Source organism: Centruroides sculpturatus, unplaced genomic scaffold (assembly GCF_000671375.1).
Source record: "Centruroides sculpturatus isolate CEXI.00-Female unplaced genomic scaffold, Cexi_2.0 scaffold1212, whole genome shotgun sequence".
NCBI classification, from domain to species: Eukaryota; Metazoa; Arthropoda; class Arachnida; order Scorpiones; family Buthidae; genus Centruroides; species Centruroides sculpturatus.
Window position 1 is genome coordinate 201303 of NW_019385352.1, and position 19427 is coordinate 220729.

Below are 19427 nucleotides of genomic sequence, written 5' to 3' on the forward strand. Positions count from 1 at the left end.
CGAGATAAATAACTAATCGTACGAACACGAATAAAATTTTAAGATTTATAAATAGGCTTACCATAATATTTTTTCCTCAAACCGGAACAATTTTGAGAAAATACCTTTAAACTATGACAACACATTTGAGGAAGTTCCTTCCGCCGCTACTAGGCTTGCCTTATGTTTCTTCAAAACTGGATAATCCTTTTTAATTCATGAGTTTCTTTCTGGCATTTTGGAGATTAAATTAATTTAATGTAAAGTACAAAATAATCGGAAATGCCGACTACCAATTTGAATCGAACTAAGATAGGAAATGCGCAACACCGACGTTAAAGCGTAAGTTTCAATGTTGCCAACTCTAATTGGAACAATATCTAAAGAATGAAATAAAAATATTTGAATCTCAAAGGCTAATATAAATTCTGCGAAAAAATATCTGGATGAAAAAATAAAACTTCTAAATTCAATCGGCCACAAGCTATAAATTTTGGGGGAAAACATCTGAACATTAAAAGTACTCAAATTTAGATACGAAATATTTAGATTGGCAACACGAGTGTTACAGAGGTAATAGTTTAGTTGCCAAATCGCCATTTTATCCCAGGCTGCGCTAATTTTACTTCTCGTACATTCGGCACTTTTAAAATCTTACCGAACGACCGGGACAGTCCCGGTCAAAGCGGGACGTACGGTAAGCCTATTTATAAGTACTGTATTTTAATTAATTGTAATTCTTTAGCATTTCCCAAATTCTAAGTGACAATATTTATGACGTAATATGACCTCTTAGTAATTATTTATTGTTACTTTAGATAAATTATATTATAAAACAGAGTTAATAGTCATTAGTGTACTCTTAGACTCGAATATTAGTTTGAAAATTTGGTATTGTACAATTAAATATTGCATAACCTATTTTATATGTAATAATGTGTAACTGGACGGCCGGATGGCCGAGCAGTCGAGACGGGGAACCCGGGATCCGTACGGATTTGTCGGCCCCCGTCCCTCACCACCCGGCCGTACCATTGTGGATCTGGCCAAACCCGTAATGGGCTGGCTAAAAGAGGCCTTCTTAGTGCCCACGGGGCGGAAAGAGTTTAAACGTTTAAAAAGATATGTAAATTAAAATCGACAATTAAATATATTAATTGTTGAATTTATTCACGAAGAATATTCAAAATTTAATACTCGGCTCTTCGCTCGTCGTTTGTAAATTATTTTTTTAAACAATGCAGAACGCACCACGAGGAAGTGAATGCGAAGTACGAATTCGTTTGAAACGAGCCCACCAGTGGCCGAGCGATTCCGTTCCCCGAACACGGAGCTGGGTCGTGGGCCCGGACGGAGTTTTCCGGGTTTTCTCCACGTCTGTAACGCTCGAATAGGGGTCAGTTACCCTTAAAATACCTCCCGGAAGAAAATACTCTTCGCGTAACGACCATGATAAACGCGTATAACTACTATTACGTAACTATTACGTCGCACTTTATCACGGTGAGATATAGCCTAGAAGCTGGCGCACAACTAGCCGATACAAGACAAAACATTTGAAATGGCTTCCTACCGCAGTAATTTGTTGTCGGTTTGTTGGCGTTAATTTCCTAAATATACTTTCGTTTGTTTTTCGTTGCCGAAATATTTCTTCTTCGTTTCTCTCTTTCGTTTCGTATTTATTCTCTTATTTTATATCTTCTTTTTGTATTACTTTTTGTAAAATCAGGCAAAATTTCGGTACTTTTCTCGAAAAGTTGAAAAAATCTGACAATGGCTCTTCGTTCCAACAGAGAACGACTGCATTTGTATTGTCGGTTCGTTAACAATTACCGAAAAAGCCCGTTCCACTATTGTTTTTATTAATGGCGTCGCGTTATATTTTATAAAATTTAATACGCTCGTAACGCGTGAAAAGTCGTGAAGTTTAACGATAATTTTTTAAAAAAATTTAACCCGAATATTAAGAACATTTTTAAAGATTTGCCATTATGTTCGTAATGTCTGATTAAAGTTGCGTAGCGATTTATTAGCAATGCGCGTGAGCGGTCTAGAGAAAATAAGCGTCTATATCGCGGCCAATCGGCAACGAATAAGATAGTTTGATGTCATTTTCTACCAAGTAACTCTACGTTCCGTGATGGCTCACGAAATTTACCAAACTTTCAGAGCACCAATCGAGGCCGAAATATACGAAACAGTCTGTACTTGTGATGGTTTGATGGAATAGTGCAGTGGTAGTGGATTGGGACGTAAACCGGAAGAAAACGTTTTGATTTCGATAATAACGAACGAGAAAAAATAATGGTAAAATGCTGGTACACGCGCAATATCTACTTTTGTTTGTTTTGTGTGACTTTCTATGGTAAACTGATCCCTATTTAAGAATTACAAACGCGAAGAAAACTCATATAGGCAGCACGTTGGCCAGGCGCCAACCCACCACCGACTTCCGGTGTTCGGTGGTTTTATCCACGCGGGCGCGGGGGGAGACTTATCTACGCCTATACGTAAAGTCGCAAATTCACCTATGTTGGGCCCGTCCCTCACCGCCCGAACGCCCCATTTTGGGTCCGTAATGAGCTGGAAGCTAAAAAGGCTCTCTTATTGCCTTAGAATAAAAAAGGCCCGTTTTAAAAATAGGTGTCGCAAATCGCGTGGACTACAGCGCGGGATCGATCTTGTAAGCGGTGTTACCGTTGCGCTACAACTCTACCGAATTCTCTGGTCTCTCTTAGTCTGCGCCGCGCGTAAGAGAAAGTTTCGACTGTCGATATATTTTTATACGAGAACAATTATGCCAATAATAATTTATTCTAACGGGTAAACTCTTTTATCATTGGTGTTTGCTTTTACATCGGCAGTTAGCGGCTAGCCGTTTTAAGTCGGCGCCACGCTCGCTGGCTGGTGTGAAAGTTTTTCGCGGCAAACAAGTGCGCGCTCACGACGTCATTGGAAGCATTTAACGCGGCTAGATTGTATCGAAAGCTCGCGGTACCCAGTCAGCATACGTGTATTGCGTACAGGGGCGGATCTACGTAGGGACTGATAGGGCTTAAGCCCCGGGCCCCCAGTGTCGAGAGCCCTCAAAAATTGAATTACTGTCATAAATTTTTAATACTTTTTCATTATAATATATTTCGTATATTTCGTGCGTAGATATAATGGGCTTTATAATAGTCCATATTTTTTTATTCACGCCAAATAACGTTTCTGCCTATCGTTTACTGCTAAAGATAGGCCTATTATTCTTATTATAACTTTCGGCGTGCCCAAAAATTTTCGTCAGGATTCGCCCGATTCGGCATAATTTTGTGAAATTCCATACGTCGGTGCACGCGTGTATACTAGCGCAGAAATTTAGGAAAATTCGCATTTCTAGTATGAAAACGCAATAAAAAAAATACCTTTTATTGGTCTTTTGGGGCACGCATCGTCTATCTTGCGCCTTTAGAATAAGGCATTGCAAGGCGTTGCTTCATCCCATTACGGGCGAAGAGAAGGGTACTTCTCGGGAGCACTTTCTATAAAAAGTAGCCCACATTTAGGTTTTAGACAGGCGAAGAAAATCCCGAAAACGCCACGTTAATCGAGCGCGAATCCACGCGTTCGGTGGTTTTATTCATCCTCTGGTAGGCAAGAAATGAAAGAAAATCCAAATATATTCGTGGAAAAGTCTATTTTCCTCCACGAAATTTATTTTAATTAATTCTATAATGTATTTTTGAGCACAAATACCGTGTTATTGTATAATTAATCAAATGCAACATACTAGAAGCACCGCGGGATGGAAAGATTTCAAGAAATCCACCGTGTGAAATACTTTGAAAGAACGTAGTCTATCCTATAAAATTCATAAAGCAAAGAAGTTTGAACTAAATTCTGATAAGCCCAAAATCTATTTAATAAAATTGAAGTAATTTATTAGGAGAAAAGTAATGAAAGGATAAGAGAAGACGAGAGTTAAAGATATCGTGATAAAAATAAGGAAGAACAAATGAAGATGAGCGGAACACGTTGAAGAAATAAAGGATAACAGTAGACAAAGAGAGTAACTGAATGGATTGTAAGAGAACGGAAGAAGGAAAGAAGAAGAGCAGAAACACGACGGAATGATCTCGATGGAAAACTTGAAAAACAATGGACGAGATTGGCAAAAGAAAGGAGAGGTTTATACGCCGTAGTGAATATTTACAGCCGACGATGATGATATTGAAAGGCGGTATTACTATTTAAAACACTTCTACTGTACTTGTATGAATCGCGATGAAAAAATAGATGCGGAAGAGTAAAGAGAAACGTGGAAAAACGCTAAAAACCAATAAGTTAATTATAACTGAAATCCATAAAGATGCAAAATAATAATGTTTTCGTCTTCCTATTTATCTTAATTTATATAAGAAAAGTATTGATAGAAGACTTTTGAAACGTACTTAAAATTAAGTTAATCATCGATATTTAACTAAACTTGACAAACCTATCGATTTCAAAATACATTTTTCCCAGTTTTTAAACTTATAAACGAGATTTCTAACTAAATAAATAATTGATTGTCAATAAATTAGTCAAAAAATGACATTTCCGGAGTAGAACAAATAAATAAATAACTTCAACTGCCCTTAGTGTCACGTTACTCTTCTTCTTCCTCGTTAAGATATAAAACAAAAATCAATTTCCCATCATCATTTTAAGTTATTTTTATTCAAAAAACACTCCGGTATTTAATTAATAAAAAATTTATAGTTTAAAGCGTATCATAAATTAAATTATTACAAATATTTTACAAAAAAATGGACGTTCCGTGAAAATAACGCAAAATTTTTTGAAATTAATAATGACATTTAACTTTGATATTAATTAATTAAATTATAATAAATTATCCACGAAAGCGTAATTCGATGTAAAAGATAAATAAATTTACAAACTTTTCTTTATTACAACTTGATAAAAAAATTGAATGAACAGAAAATAAATAAATTTAAATACTATAAAGCGTAAACACGTACCGTATCCCAGAAGGTTTTCGCCATCGATTTAATTATTAAATTAAAAATAATAATAATAAATTAATAATTAAATAGAAATTATTTTAAAAAATAATAAATTAAATGGCGAGTTTAATAATTAGAATAATCTTCAAAATAAATAAGTAAAGAGTAGCGATGAAGACGAATTTTAGTGGAGTTAATACAACCACATTCCACAGGTGAACTAACAGATGGTGTTTTCTTTGTCTAGATCGGCAGAACCTCGAAGGCTGTGTGCGAGCTTGCACATGTACTACCTTGCAGTCTAGTTTCCTGGCTGGTTAGTCGGGGGGTTGGCGAAGGGGAAAGCTAACGACCAGTTTTTGAACCGTAGAACCTAACCTGCGAGTGTACTTAGAATGGCAAAACTTTCACTTCGACTATCGGCCATGTTGAAACCAATGGGACAATGACTGGCAAAATTACTTATAAAACAATATAATTAATTGGATAATGCGTGTAAAAATAATGTGTCGGATATTTTCTGCAAATTTTCTCACCATTTTCACTTAAAAGCACCAACAGGTGAGTCTTATCTGGTGTACCGTATATAAAGACCATTGATTTTATATAGATTTAACTAAGTTTAAGACAGGGAATATGGTTAAGTTAAGCATTAAAACGTGCTTAAATTACGTATAAATGGCATTTAAAATGTTATGTAATTGTTTTAAAAGGCGGAAGGAAGCTAAGTTTCGAACGTCATTACGCCACGACTTTACGAGAAAAAATTCATCTCGTACGTTATCTCCACTACATAATTACAATTAGCGTAACGATTAGTTAAATATAATTAAGAAAAATGCATAAAATTTTCATTAAATAATATCAAATTTCGAGAAATATATTGACAATTTTGCCTCTTATAAGGGTGCATCTGTTTACCATTAAAATCTAATTTGCTCCAGATATTATTTTTCAATGTAAATTCGATTAGAGAATCTAAAAAAAGGAAATTCACTTTTTCCCCTCTTCTTTATTTTCTAAATTTGTAAATGATTCAATTTCTCAGAATCGTGTTTAAAAATTACTTGTAAAAACTGCAGCATCCACACTCGTCGGCATTACTTACATCGCCTATTTCGTATCGAAAATGAATTTTCTCTCCATTTTTTAGGGAGAATAATTTTATAATAGAAAATTCTTACCCCCTTTTATCTTACCAGTTTTTTGATAACTTTAATGAACAGATATGGACATGGCTCGCAGCTAAGGGCGTAAATTCCAAAGATACTTTAACGCTGCCATTCATATAAAGTACCGGATAACTGATGCTAAAAAAATTCTTTTTAAACTCTGTAGTAAATTTATAATAAAAATTATAATTTTATTGATAAAATTCCTCTTTTATACATGGTTAGAATAAATATAAATGACTTCACTTATATTTACAAACCAATACGATTTTATTTTCTAAACGAACACTTTTCTAATCATAATTTATGATAGAATATGGTTTTACTCTCTAAAAAACCCATACGCTAGCCACTGATATACTTCAAACTTGTAAAATAATCTGTACAACTTCGTGGATATACTTGTAGTTTCTAAAAAACCTATACATTAATTGTAGAAATGATTATTCTACTATGAAAAACTACATATTATTTATGAATAAATCCTTCCTTCCAGCAAAAGTAATATATTAACTTAGATTATAAATTTTTATATGTTTAATGTAATAAAACCATTCTCGGAGTTAATATATTACCTTGTAAAAGAATCTATACATTAACTTTAAATATGATTTTACCTTTAAAAAATCCATGTATTTACTATAAGTATGATCCTGTACACAAAGTATAAATAAGGTTGTAGCTTCTAAAAAACCTCCATACCATATTTGCACTTTATATATAGATATTTTAGCCATAGATATACTTCCAACTGCTAAAAAAGTTATAAATTAACTGTAGAAATGATTATTCTACTAAGAAAACCATATATTAACTACGAATACAGTCCCAGTTTCTAGCAAAATCAACATATTAGCTTATAATTTTATTTTCTAAGAAAACAATTAATTAATATAGATTTGTTTTTATAAAAAATTGGTTAACAAAATTTTTTAAAGGAATTAATTTTGAAAATTATAGAATTGCTGTTACCACTATTTAATTCGCTTGTATTATAAGTAGCGTACAATTTATTACCGAAAAATATCCAAAAAAGTACTCAAAAATTCCAAAATAAACATTTAAAACGATATTTAAATGCTACAAAAATGGATTTTGTATTTAAAAAAATTAATTTGTAAATATATATTTATTTATAGATGCAAAAAATTGGAAAAATATGAATTCTTTCAACTGCAAGCATTAAATTGGAGCTTTTCTTTTTAAATATTTTTCTAGCTGCAAATTGGAAATTCTAAACTGAGTTCTGGTCAACATGATAAGATGTTATGTCAACAGATATCTTCCAGATCACTATCACCCCCAATGACGTTACCGTGCGCTATTGGTTCCTTTAAATGACGTCATCGGCGGGTCCTAGTCGGATTTGGGAGGGTAGTAATTGTATACAGTGATTGGCACGTGAGACCCAACATTGAACTGTTTACATGGTTCGTTCTGGTGGGGGATTCTTGTGTCGCCATGACAACACATCCTCATTGGGTGCCAATGGTTGCTTCGTCCAATTTCTTAACTATGTAAGTACTTTTTTTAAATTTAAATATTAAAAAGATTTAAAATAAATAAATTTATATTTAAAACATTTTGAGAGGAATAAAAAGTATTCTTTTGGAAATTTTTTGGGAAATTTTTCAATAGCCATCTGGTATGTAAAATATCAATTTGTTTTATATGTCAGATGGTCATTTAATTTCCATGATTATTTTATCCTTTTAATTATAAAATTTTATAGAGAAAAAATATTTTTACTTATTTAAAGCTTAAAAATAAACAAATTTTTCTAATAATTGTTACTTAAAGTAGTTAAAACTTCAAATTTTTGTTCAAAAATCACGTTTTTTTCCCCTGGAGTTTAAGATTTAAAAGTTAGAAATCCCATTCAATCGTCTATTTTATTCTGCCCACTCCCATTTACAAAAGGGACGTTTGTTTTCTGTTTTATCTCACAAAATGCGATTTTTTTTCAAGTGTCAAAAAGTTTTTTAATGTTTTAAATCTTCAAAAAAAATTTTAAAATGTCAGAGTTTTTTCTTATATAAATTTTGTATCAATAAAAACAAATTTAAACTTCATATTAATTTTATGTAAAGTTTTTCTTTAAAAATCTCATAAAATGAAGGAAAAAATATTTTTAAAAATCCTCCTTTTAATCCAAAAATAACACAAAAATTAGCCAAGTTTTAAGCATGCGATTCAATTTTTGTTCGAAAAAGTTTAAAAAAGTTCAATTTTAGATTAAAATTCCAACTTTTATGCAAAGAATTCGACTTTTATTTGGAAAAAGAATCCAAATTATTACGTAGAAAATTAATAAAAGGAAAATTTAGATTTTTAATTAAAAAATCCTAATTTTTTGTGTCTAAAAATGAGGATTTTTTTATACATTCTAAAAACACATTTTACAAAATAATAATAATAAAAAAGAAAGGATTCTACTAAAATTTTGGCTACGAAATCTAAAAAAATGCAATATTTGTCACATTAATATGTTTAATATACAGTGAATTTTTTTAAAGAAAGAAGTATTCGTTAGTAATTCGACGACACACAAGAGTTATAAAACATGGAATTTATTAGATATAAGTTAAAGTAATTATGATTTTTTTCTGATAAATTCGATGCCATTGATCACGTTTACGATTCCAAATAAAAAACACTCGACTAAACCCACCACACCCATAAAAATGGCCAGTCGAATATCCCATTAAGTTGACACAGAATAGTCGTTGGTTCTTATCTCCTGGAACAGCACCAACTAATTTAATATATTTAAATCTGAAAAAACAGGCTCTTTACTACCACAAAATGATTCTTTTTAGACATTTTTCAAGTTTTTATTTAAAGAAACGCTCAAAATACAATCTTAAATTAATTAAACGTGTACGTTTTATGCTCGAACGTTTCACTTTTGCGTCATTTTCGGGAGGGTGGAATATTTTCTGACCCAATTTACCTGATTTGGCATTGGTTTTAACCTTAATACAACGGATATGAACTTAAAAATTATATGAAATTTATTGTTGTATTTTAGGTCGACATTTTAGTAAAGAGCCTGGCGGAAAAATTCGGATTTTTTTTAGATGACAAAAACGTTTTTGTCCTCTTTTCTGTAAAGACTGCTAACAAATGACAACCACCCATTGCTCTAATATAGAGAATAAGGTAGTGGGGTATGTAGTTGCGTGACGTTCATCACGGAAGGATTCGCATGAATGGTAAGCTAGCAATCGCTTCTTATAGCGAAACTAATGATGAATTGCAGACTTTGTCGAGTCTGTCTGTATGTAAGTCCGTATACCAATCGCGGCTGGAGCCACGTAATGTGGCCGAATATAACAGCATAATAAAATTAGTTGGCTTTTACGTAAGCTTTGTAATTGTTAAATTTATGTCTGTATGTGTTAAATGTGTCGTAATCGTCCCTACTAATCTCTTATAATATTCTTATATCCCGTGATTTTACATAGATGTAATCGGATGAAATTGCCTCGTTCGTGAATAATGGTCTTTCATAGTTATAGTCGTACATTAATTTACTCATTCCCAGTAGTTTCTTACAATCACGTGCAGTATTTTCACGTAGATATTGGCTAGTTACGTAAATACTGCGTGTGACTACTATGTTGTATAAGTTGCATATAATCACACAGCAGATCCCCGCAGAGTCTCTAACACTCGTAAAGACAGAATAAAACATAGATATAATCACACAATAAACTCTGTTTGTGAGTAGTACACTAAATATCCCGTGTGTACACGTTATTTAGTCACTACTTATAGAGCCAAAGATATTTTCTTATATTTTATGCCGAAACTAAATAACAATCTGTCAAGTTAACCGAATTTTCTTACAGGGGCGTCAAAGCCAGGAGTTGAAGTGTGTCTTAGGGTGATGTCATTAATGTCAAGCATGTGGATGGCATTACTATGGGGATTGTTTTAACGTTGACATTTTCCGTTAGAAAATTATTTTTAAAGCAGAAAGCGAATTAAATATTTAAATGTGCCGCCGTTATAATGTAATTACGGGTGATGGCAGTGTATTTTATTTTTTCTAAATGGCCAATTTAATTGTGTTCCAGTGCAGAAGAATGTGATTGTATTTGCCACGAAGATATTACAACCGATTCCTGTTGTTGTCACGGTCTACAATACGTTAAAAACTTCTATAATAATAAAATATCTGTAAGTCAACTCGAGGAATTTGATGGAATTGAAGACATTTTGGCAGTCAGGTGAGTGCTTTAGTGTTAAAAACGCCCGAAAAATTTAAAAATGTTTAAAACATATTTTATTTGCAAATTATAATTTTATTTCTTCAAGTTTTTAAATATTTTTCCTATAAAAACTCGACTTAGTCAATGATTACCATCTGTTAAAGAATCTATTCAGTTACACTGCAGCCAAGAAATGAGAAATTTATTAATCCCGAGAGACTAATAAAAATCGTATCTGGAAGATAAGAAAACATATAAATTAATAAAAGAATAAATAATTTAAAACACTAATTTACTTAATTAGAATGCCTTTAAATAACGTGATCTTATCGGGGGGTACTCCAGTAATTAATGAGCTTATTATCGAAAGTATGGGAAATTTTGACCACATCATTGATTTGTTAAGCGCTACTTTTCTAGAAAAATTAATTAATTTAATGCAATCTCCATAATTTATAATCAAAATGTTGACTTGAAAGTTCATCTTCCATAGAATCAAATTTTTTAAAGCAGAAAATATATGGCGCCATCTTTTGAAACCATTTAAAAATACGAAATATTTTTATTTTATTTTATAAAATTAATAAAATAATTATAGAATTAAATATTTAAATTACTTAATAAATAATAATTATTATTGTTGTTCTAAAAAATTGAATAATGGACTCATTTTTCAACTCTCGTGGACTCGTGAAATTCAATTGTATAAACATTTCTTGAGGTTCTTCAGCTTAAAAACTGATTTTTATTTCTTGTAGTAACTTGAAGAATTTATGCTTTTTTTAAATAAAAAAGCAATATTATTGATTTATTAAACTGGCAGAAGCTATGACATTAATTTCTTACCTATAAATCCTGCCCTTGAATTACTTCTTTTCATCGGAGTTCAAAATTCATTAATTGCAAATGCCAAAATCGGTTTCGATTAGATCTTAATGCCAGGAAAACTTCTAAAGGAGCTAAAAATTTTGAATTTATGTTATTTTTTCTAGAAATAATGAACATTTTGTGGTAAATCTCTGATAAATTCTAAATTGCTTCTGAGAATTTACATTTCGTAGTTCTTTTGGATAGAGCAAAGGATTCTTAAATTATTCTCTTGGATTAAAGATTATCTTTGTCTTATATCGTAAAGATGGCCTCCGCGGGATTCCTAAATTATAAGAATTCTCAAATTTCACCGAAATTCCTTAAAGGATTCAAAACTAAAGAGAAGAGTTCTTTTTGAGGAATTTTTTGTTCTTGCAAAGAGCTTCTCAAAGAACTCAAACCACACTAGATTTGAGGAATTCTTCTCTTTAGATTTGAATCCTTTAAGGAATTTCAAAGAGCAAAGTTCTTTTGGAGGGTTCCTTCTTCCTGAAATTTGTGGAATTCTTCGCTCTTGCAAAGAGCTTATCAAATATCCTGAATGGTTCTTTCAGTTAAACCCAAATCAAAACATTTCAATAAGCTTTTAAATTTTGAAAAACCTCAAAGATCTGTAAAAATGATAGAGCTTCAAAGAATTCTTAAATCACAATGGGTCTCCGAGGAGTCCATTTTTACGAGCAGAGTTCTTCGATCTAGGGGCACAGATGCACGAAAACTTAACAACTAATTACTTGTATGTTACGATGAAACTCTTAAAGTTATCTAAGGATCAAATACTTTGTAGATTTAGAAATATAATTTATCAAAAATTGAAAGTTAATATCCACTTCAATAAGGATTTTTCTAATTTATAAATATTTCACTCGTTAAAATGCATGAAATGTTATCAGAGCGATTTTATTTATAATTCGAAGAGCACAAAGAAAATATTATTATATACGATTTTAATAAAATTATATAAACATAGTTTATATAATATTATTAAAAATCCAATTCTTTTTATAGACGTACCAACTATTTACAGTTTCTGCACGTCTTACCTCTTGAAAAATTCGAAGTAAATTGGAATTTCAATTGGTTGTATCACTAGCGAAATGACATTTTTTATAAAGTTCATCTTCCTCTTCAGCTAAATTTGACCTTTTTCAACTTTATTTACGTATTTAAAATAGTAATTTCTAACATAAAACACACACACAAAAAAAAATCCCTTAAATTCTTAATGAGTATGCGAAATTACGTGTTTAATTTTGTGAAGTAATTTACCTAAGCGTGTTTAACAATCAAATTTCTTACTTAAAATATATTTATTATTAGCTATAAATTAATAAAAAATATACTGTAAAACCTGCTTAAAACGGAAATTTAGTTAAGTACAAATAAAACTATTAATTTTAAAGATTAGCAAGGAGCAGCGAGCAACTTATAATATCCAATCTTAGAGCCTGATGGTAATTCTAGAGCCTTTCTAGATTATTTTAAATTCTAGATTCTTTGTTAGAAGATATTGCATTTTTCTACAGATTACTTTTTATGTCATTTACCTTCAACTACTTTTCAATATGTCTGTGACACTCGACATTGTCCTTGAAGTCACCGCTGCGTTGTCCTCTAAGAGTCCCGATGTCGTTTCCTCTTCATCTTTTCATTTGTAAAGTGGCGACATCTTATTATTGCTTACAAAAAAAATGCTTTTTTTTATTTAAAAAATTGGCTTTTATCTACAATTATCTTCCAAATATGCGGAAGTACATTATCTAATTTAATTTATATTTATGAATATCGATTAGTGATGACGACAAAGGGAAATCCTTTGTGATTCCAGATAATAATAGAGAAAAATCTCTGTGATGAGTTTGATGTAATACATAGAAAATATTTTTAAAACACACTTCGGCACTCTTCTAATTAATAATTATAACGGAATTAATCCAAAACGGAAACCTGCCTAAACGGAAGAAATTCTTCAGAACGGAGCGATTTTCTACCTTAAAAGAAAACCTGTTAAAACGGAAATCTGCCAAACCGGAAAAATATTTGCTACCTGCGATTTCGGTTTACGCAGTTTTTCCTGTATGTACAAAATTGGCCATAGAGAAGATGAAGAAGCGAGGGAGATCGATTCGCACGTAATTCACGTGTAAAAAGGCGAGTCAAGTGACTAGAATAAAACTGTAAATAAGGGAGAGTAACACCTCATTTCCACATCTATATATCGATGTACAGTAAAACCTACGTAAGCCGGATTCGCACGGCACCGAATATTTTCTCCGTTCTGAAGGGGTTTTTTTAACATTGAAAAACGCTCCGTTCCGAAGAATTTCTTTCGTTTTGGACAGGTTTTACTGTATATTTACAATTTTTAAACTTTCTTCTTAATGTTTACATTATTTCTCCTAGAAAACTGCGCAGGATACGTAATTAAAAATAATTTTTTCAAGCGAATTAAAGTTTTATCTACGCACTTTCATTGTTTGATAGTTTTATTTCCCCGCACATTTTTAATTATTTAAATTAAAATTTCAGAAATTTTTAATGAGGATTTAACGAATAAATTATGTGTATAGGAAGGAAAAAAAATAAAAAATAGGAAATGTTTTTCCACCTAATCGATTTTCTGCTCGAGAAAGTGACACAGCAACAAACTCTCCAAGTATACATATAAATAGATTACTGTATTGCTTTTATATGTATAGGCTACATTCGTTCTTTATTTATTTATTTTTTCTAGAGGTTTATATTCGTGGAAAAACATCAAAAATATTTTAAAAATTATAATTAGGATCAGAAAAAAATATTATAATTTAATATTTAAATATAAAATATTTTTAAATCAATTTTTTCTCATTAGCATCATTGGAATCGAGGTTTTTCTTACGATGAAGAGACGGAGAAAATTTTTAAATAATGTAAAATATTTGTAAAATAATTTGATATAAATGCTCAAATTTTGGGGATATTTTTCGTGATCCTTAACCTCCTAAAAGGATTTCTTAGCACACTGAAGGCATTTCGTAATTCGTAGAATCTTTGGGGAAATAAGGCACCTCTGNATATTATAATATTAAATATTAAAATATATAAAAAATTATTGTGGCGTCGTCATAATGCCCGGCTGCAATTTCTACTGGTGTTTTAATTTTAAAAATCACGTGACTTGGCGTCTAGACCGGAAGCTCGTACGTAATTAATCTAAGCTCTCCATATCTGGTCTCGATTTTCATCGGTCTAATACTGTTGCGAATTTTAACGACAATGTATAGATTCTCAATGTGAAAACGACAGCCTAGAAATAAAATTCAGTCGAACCTCCGACAACACAAAAAGTAGTCATTGTTCGGAAGTTATTTTCTATGCACTTTTGTTTAAAAAATTTCTGAAAAATGGTCGCCCGGATAACCAAAGATTCAAAGAAAACAAATACATAAAATTAAAAACTATAACGAAAAAATATACAATAAAACCTGTGTAAACTGGACTCGCGGGCACCGAATATACTGTATTTCCCGTTTAGGACAGGTTCCACCGTCAATAAATCCAAGTTTCCTGTATAATAAAACAGAACTTAACATTTACGTTTCCAATTTTCTAAATGAAAATTTCGTTTTTGTCAATCGATAAAAGAAAAAAGCCAAGTTTTTATGTATTTTCTAGCAACTTCATTATAAGATCGAGCCGATAGCTTGATGGAAAAATAAGACACAAGTTGATTACATTAAAGCCAGAGACCAATCTTAAATGAAAATATATTGAACACAAGATATAACAATTTCCTTTTTTCCCTCGCTTAATTAAGATCAACATTTTATTCTTTCCTTTACCGTAACTTTAACAAAGATATTATAATTATTTATTTCTTTGTATAAATAGATCATCCGACATTATCGATTCCTTCTTATATTGGATAAATGTAATTTTTGCCTCTTTTTCTTTATCTAAACTTCGCTTTTACTTTCTTATCTTCTTATTTCTGCGTTTTACTTTGTTTCGCGCTTCATTATTTTCATTCAATAACGTTTATTGATTTTATAGAAAAATTTAGTAAAGGAAACAATTGGTCGTCCTTACCGTCCTATCGCTTCCACGTTTGCAACGGAGCCATTAGTGTCGCTCCCTCTGTATTTCTCGTAGATTTGAGCTATTATTAAAATATCAGAAACTCCTCGAAATTATTTTTTGATAAAATTAAATTATAAGATATTAAATTCTTAATTAATTACTGTATATACTTTCTTTAAATTAAAAAGAAAATATATTAAAACATTTTTTATGAGTTAAAGTATTACAAAGGTAATAATAAAATAATTTGATTGATTAAATTAAAAATATGTTAATTTTTTATTCTAATAATTTTTATTTTTACTGAAAAAATATAAAAATTAAAGAAAAAAGGAAAAAGTATGTATCATCATTTCACCTCCGTGTTAGAAAGTAGCACGCGTCACGGATAAACGTGGATGCCAGTTAGTGCAATAGATAAACTATTATTATTTTAATGTTAAAAATAAAATTGCCTAAATTTATATAATAATACAAATTATTAAATTTAAAGTTATTTCCAGGAAATTCTAAAAAAATGAAAAAAAAAATTGAAGCAGAAAAAAGGGAAGAATGGTGGGATAATTCGAGTGTGACAACTAGAACAATAAGTGCAAAATAACTTAGAACAATAGAAAATTATTAGGCTTTTTTACAAATTGTGTTGTTTTTCGATGAAGAATGAGAAAAAATACAGGCAATTGACAAAAATAATGAGCGATGAACATTCTTGAACCGCTATAAAAAGAATGAGAGAGAAATTTCTGTCTATTGACGCAAAATAATTGAGTTAACACTAAAATAGCGTAGAAGTAATTAAAGTTTTAGTAAAAACAAATAATAATAAATAAGCTCGAGATAATTTAGTGTTTTAATATGCTGATCATTGTTTCGCTATAGCCCCTTTCGTAATTCGGCGCCATTTTTGATTCATTGTTTCTATCGTTTGTTATTTTATGCATTATTTCGCGTGTTCGCAATACTCATTGTTTTTGCCGTTATCTATTTTCGATTCGACACCACTTAACTCTTTTCTTGTACTGTTTTGTGACGCATTACTTTATTCGCATTATTCTTCTATACGTTATTCTTTTACTGCGCTTCGTTTCTATTGTGAAACAGAGTACGGTAAATCTGCTTTCTGCTGTAACATTTAAACATTTCACTTATCGAGACAGTCAATATTCTTATCGTGCGTCATTTTATGTCCCCCGTAATAACCATCATTGTATTCTAACTTATCGGTGTAACTTTGTTTTTACTGTGCCCTGTTTATGTAGTGTTTTTACCGTATACTTCTTTGTTTCCGTAATACACTTCACTTAGTAATCACCATTTTTGTCGTGCTAAACTGTGCTCAATACTTAACAGTTACTGTTCTTTGTCCTACAATGTTTCGAAGCTTAACAGCACTCGTTACTCATTACTATTGTTTTATATACAGTATTAGTATTTTTACTGCACATTGTTTATTCTATTTCTTGTTTCGCTGCGCTCTCTATTTTTAGTGCCTTATTTTTGCTATGTGTTTTTTCATTGTGGTTGTTTTTGATGTTCCTTTTTCATTGTGCCCCGCTTTTGCTGGGCTCATTTTTTGCTGTCTTCTCTCTTTTACTGTGCCCTGTTTGATTGTTTTATTTTTGCCCTTTACTTTTTTATCTCAACAAAACTCATTACTCAACAATCACTATTTTGTCGTTCTTTATTTTATAACTCAACACACTGTTCCTGTCATACTATAAATCTTACTTATAATTAATTTTATTACAAATAAAATTCTAGAAAATACTTCTTGTAACGATAAGATACAAAAGATTGAAACACAAATCAAATAATTAATGAAAGAGTTGGCCACAAATAATGTCAAAAATAAAAAAAATTAGAGGTATTTACAGAAAATGAATAAATAAAATTTAAAGACGATTATTTAAAGAAAACTCCTGGCTTCAAACTAATACGAGTAGTGTTTTTAGAGTTGATTACATTAAAGCCAGAGACCAATCTTAAATGAAAATATATTGAACACAAGATATAACAATTTCCTTTTTTCCCTCGCTTAATTAAGATCAACATTTTATTCTTTCCTTTACCGTAACTTTAACAAAGATATTATAATTATTTATTTCTTTGTATAAATAGATCATCCGACATTATCGATTCCTTCTTATATTGGATAAATGTAATTTTTGCCTCTTTTTCTTTATCTAAACTTCGCTTTTACTTTCTTATCTTCTTATTTCTGCGTTTTACTTTGTTTCGCGCTTCATTATTTTCATTCAATAACGTTTATTGATTTTATAGAAAAATTTAGTAAAGGAAACAATTGGTNAGTCCATTAAAAAAATATTGGATTGCTTTCTTAAATTATTTATTTTTCCAATTGCATTTGCTGTTATTAATAATACAAGTTGTATAAATTGCATTACAGTTTATTTTATTTATCGAATAAAGTCAAATAAAGTTTTTCTTGTAATAAGTAGATTTGATTTATTCTTAATTTCATTTTTTAAGTACCGTTCATACTTTGAAAGGTCTGTTTGTGTATATTTTTCTTTTTAATTTTGTCTGTCTGTCTGTGTATAGGTTTCATCTCTTATATATTGATAGCACACATTTGTTCCTTTTTGTATACATTTCTCTATTTCGTATGTGCATCCTACACACATCTGTCTCTCATACTAAGTATATTTATTTTTATGTGCATGCATTACTTAAAATTTTGTATGTTTTATATAGTATTCTGTATCGTTCTTTGTAGGTCGTGTGTATATATACACACACACACACATTTTTTAAAATTTTGTGTACGTCTCCAACAAAGTATATACAATTACCTGTCTATACTATTGCCTAGGTCGAAAAAAGGTCTGTTTTGTTTATTTGTAATCGTGCTAGAGCGTGTAGGTTAATGTGTAGGCGTGTGTAGGTATATCTGATACATGCGCTTCACCTTTTATTACATAAACAGTCACTTAAAAACTTTACATTAAGTTATTTGTAATTCAAATGATGTTTTCGTACACAATTTGTCTTTTCTTAGAAGCGTTAAAAATAGAAATTTCACTAAAATATTTTTGTTTTCGATAAAATAAATGATTTTACTGTATTTTTAGCGAATTGTTTAACCGAAGAAAGCCGTTGTTTTTAATTATTTTGTGTTAAATTTTATATTAAAAATATAACTAAAATTATTTCAAATTAATTTAAATCTCTTGAAATAAAATAAGGCCGGTAATTTTCGTAAGGTGCCGATTTTCAACAATAAATGGCTGTGAAAATAGGCAAAGATCATTTTAAAATGGTTTCATTTAAAATTAAGGAGTTTTGGAACAAGAATTTTGGATTTTTTTAGAAAATAAATTTCGAAAACTTTTGTGGCTATTTTAGAATTTATTCCACAGTTGGTGTGTACAGAAATGTCAACAATAGAGGATTTCAATTACAAGATGGAGACGTAAATATAGTTCGTTGAACTTTAGGTACTGTATCAATTTCTCCAAAGAGTCTGGACAGGTTGGCGCTTTGTACGTTATTTATCCAACACTATCTTGTTATAGATATAACCTGTACGGTGTTAGATAGGAAGAGAGACGAAGATAATCTATTTACTTCACTCAAATATGTATCCCAGCCATCAATTAATATACAACGTTTGTTATCTTTTGATTTGGAGATTTTAGAGTACCGAAAATACTTTTGTTGACAAACACTATAACTCTTGATATAACGTAGTTTACTGTTAGTATAATTAATAAAAGGAAATTAATAACTACTATATGTCCTTTCGCCTCAGTAATATTTTAAATGGGAATGAATGTATTATCTGATGGGAAGTGATAAGGAAGATAAATTGTACTTTTTCAAAGGATTTTCTGCTAAATTTGGGGGTGGGAAATTCTTTCTTTCTGTGGAGAAATACCAAAGAAATAGGGGCTTTTAGATTTTAGTTGGATGCTGACATCAAAGGATTATGATGGAAATTCCAAAATTCTTCTCCATCCGATGATGCTAACAATAGATACCAACACTTATTTGTAGGTTTTTAATGTATTTTTTAAGGTTTTTGAAATGAAAATTAATATTACTTATAACAAAATTATTAAAAATCAATACTGTAAGAATAATATTTTATAAGTTTTTAGAAATTTTAACTGGAA

At 30.6% G+C, this 19427-nt stretch overlaps 1 long non-coding RNA gene across 1 annotated transcript; it reads left to right on the forward strand.

Annotated features, from left to right (window-relative positions):
* The first annotated feature begins 551 nt into the window (after nucleotides 1-551).
* LOC111637997 lies at nucleotides 552-10839 on the forward strand. The gene is made up of 4 exons (XR_002758777.1): nucleotides 552-676; nucleotides 5218-5531; nucleotides 7361-7659; nucleotides 10225-10839. It is a non-coding gene; the product is annotated as an uncharacterized LOC111637997 (long non-coding RNA).
* The last annotated feature ends 8588 nt before the right edge of the window (nucleotides 10840-19427 follow it).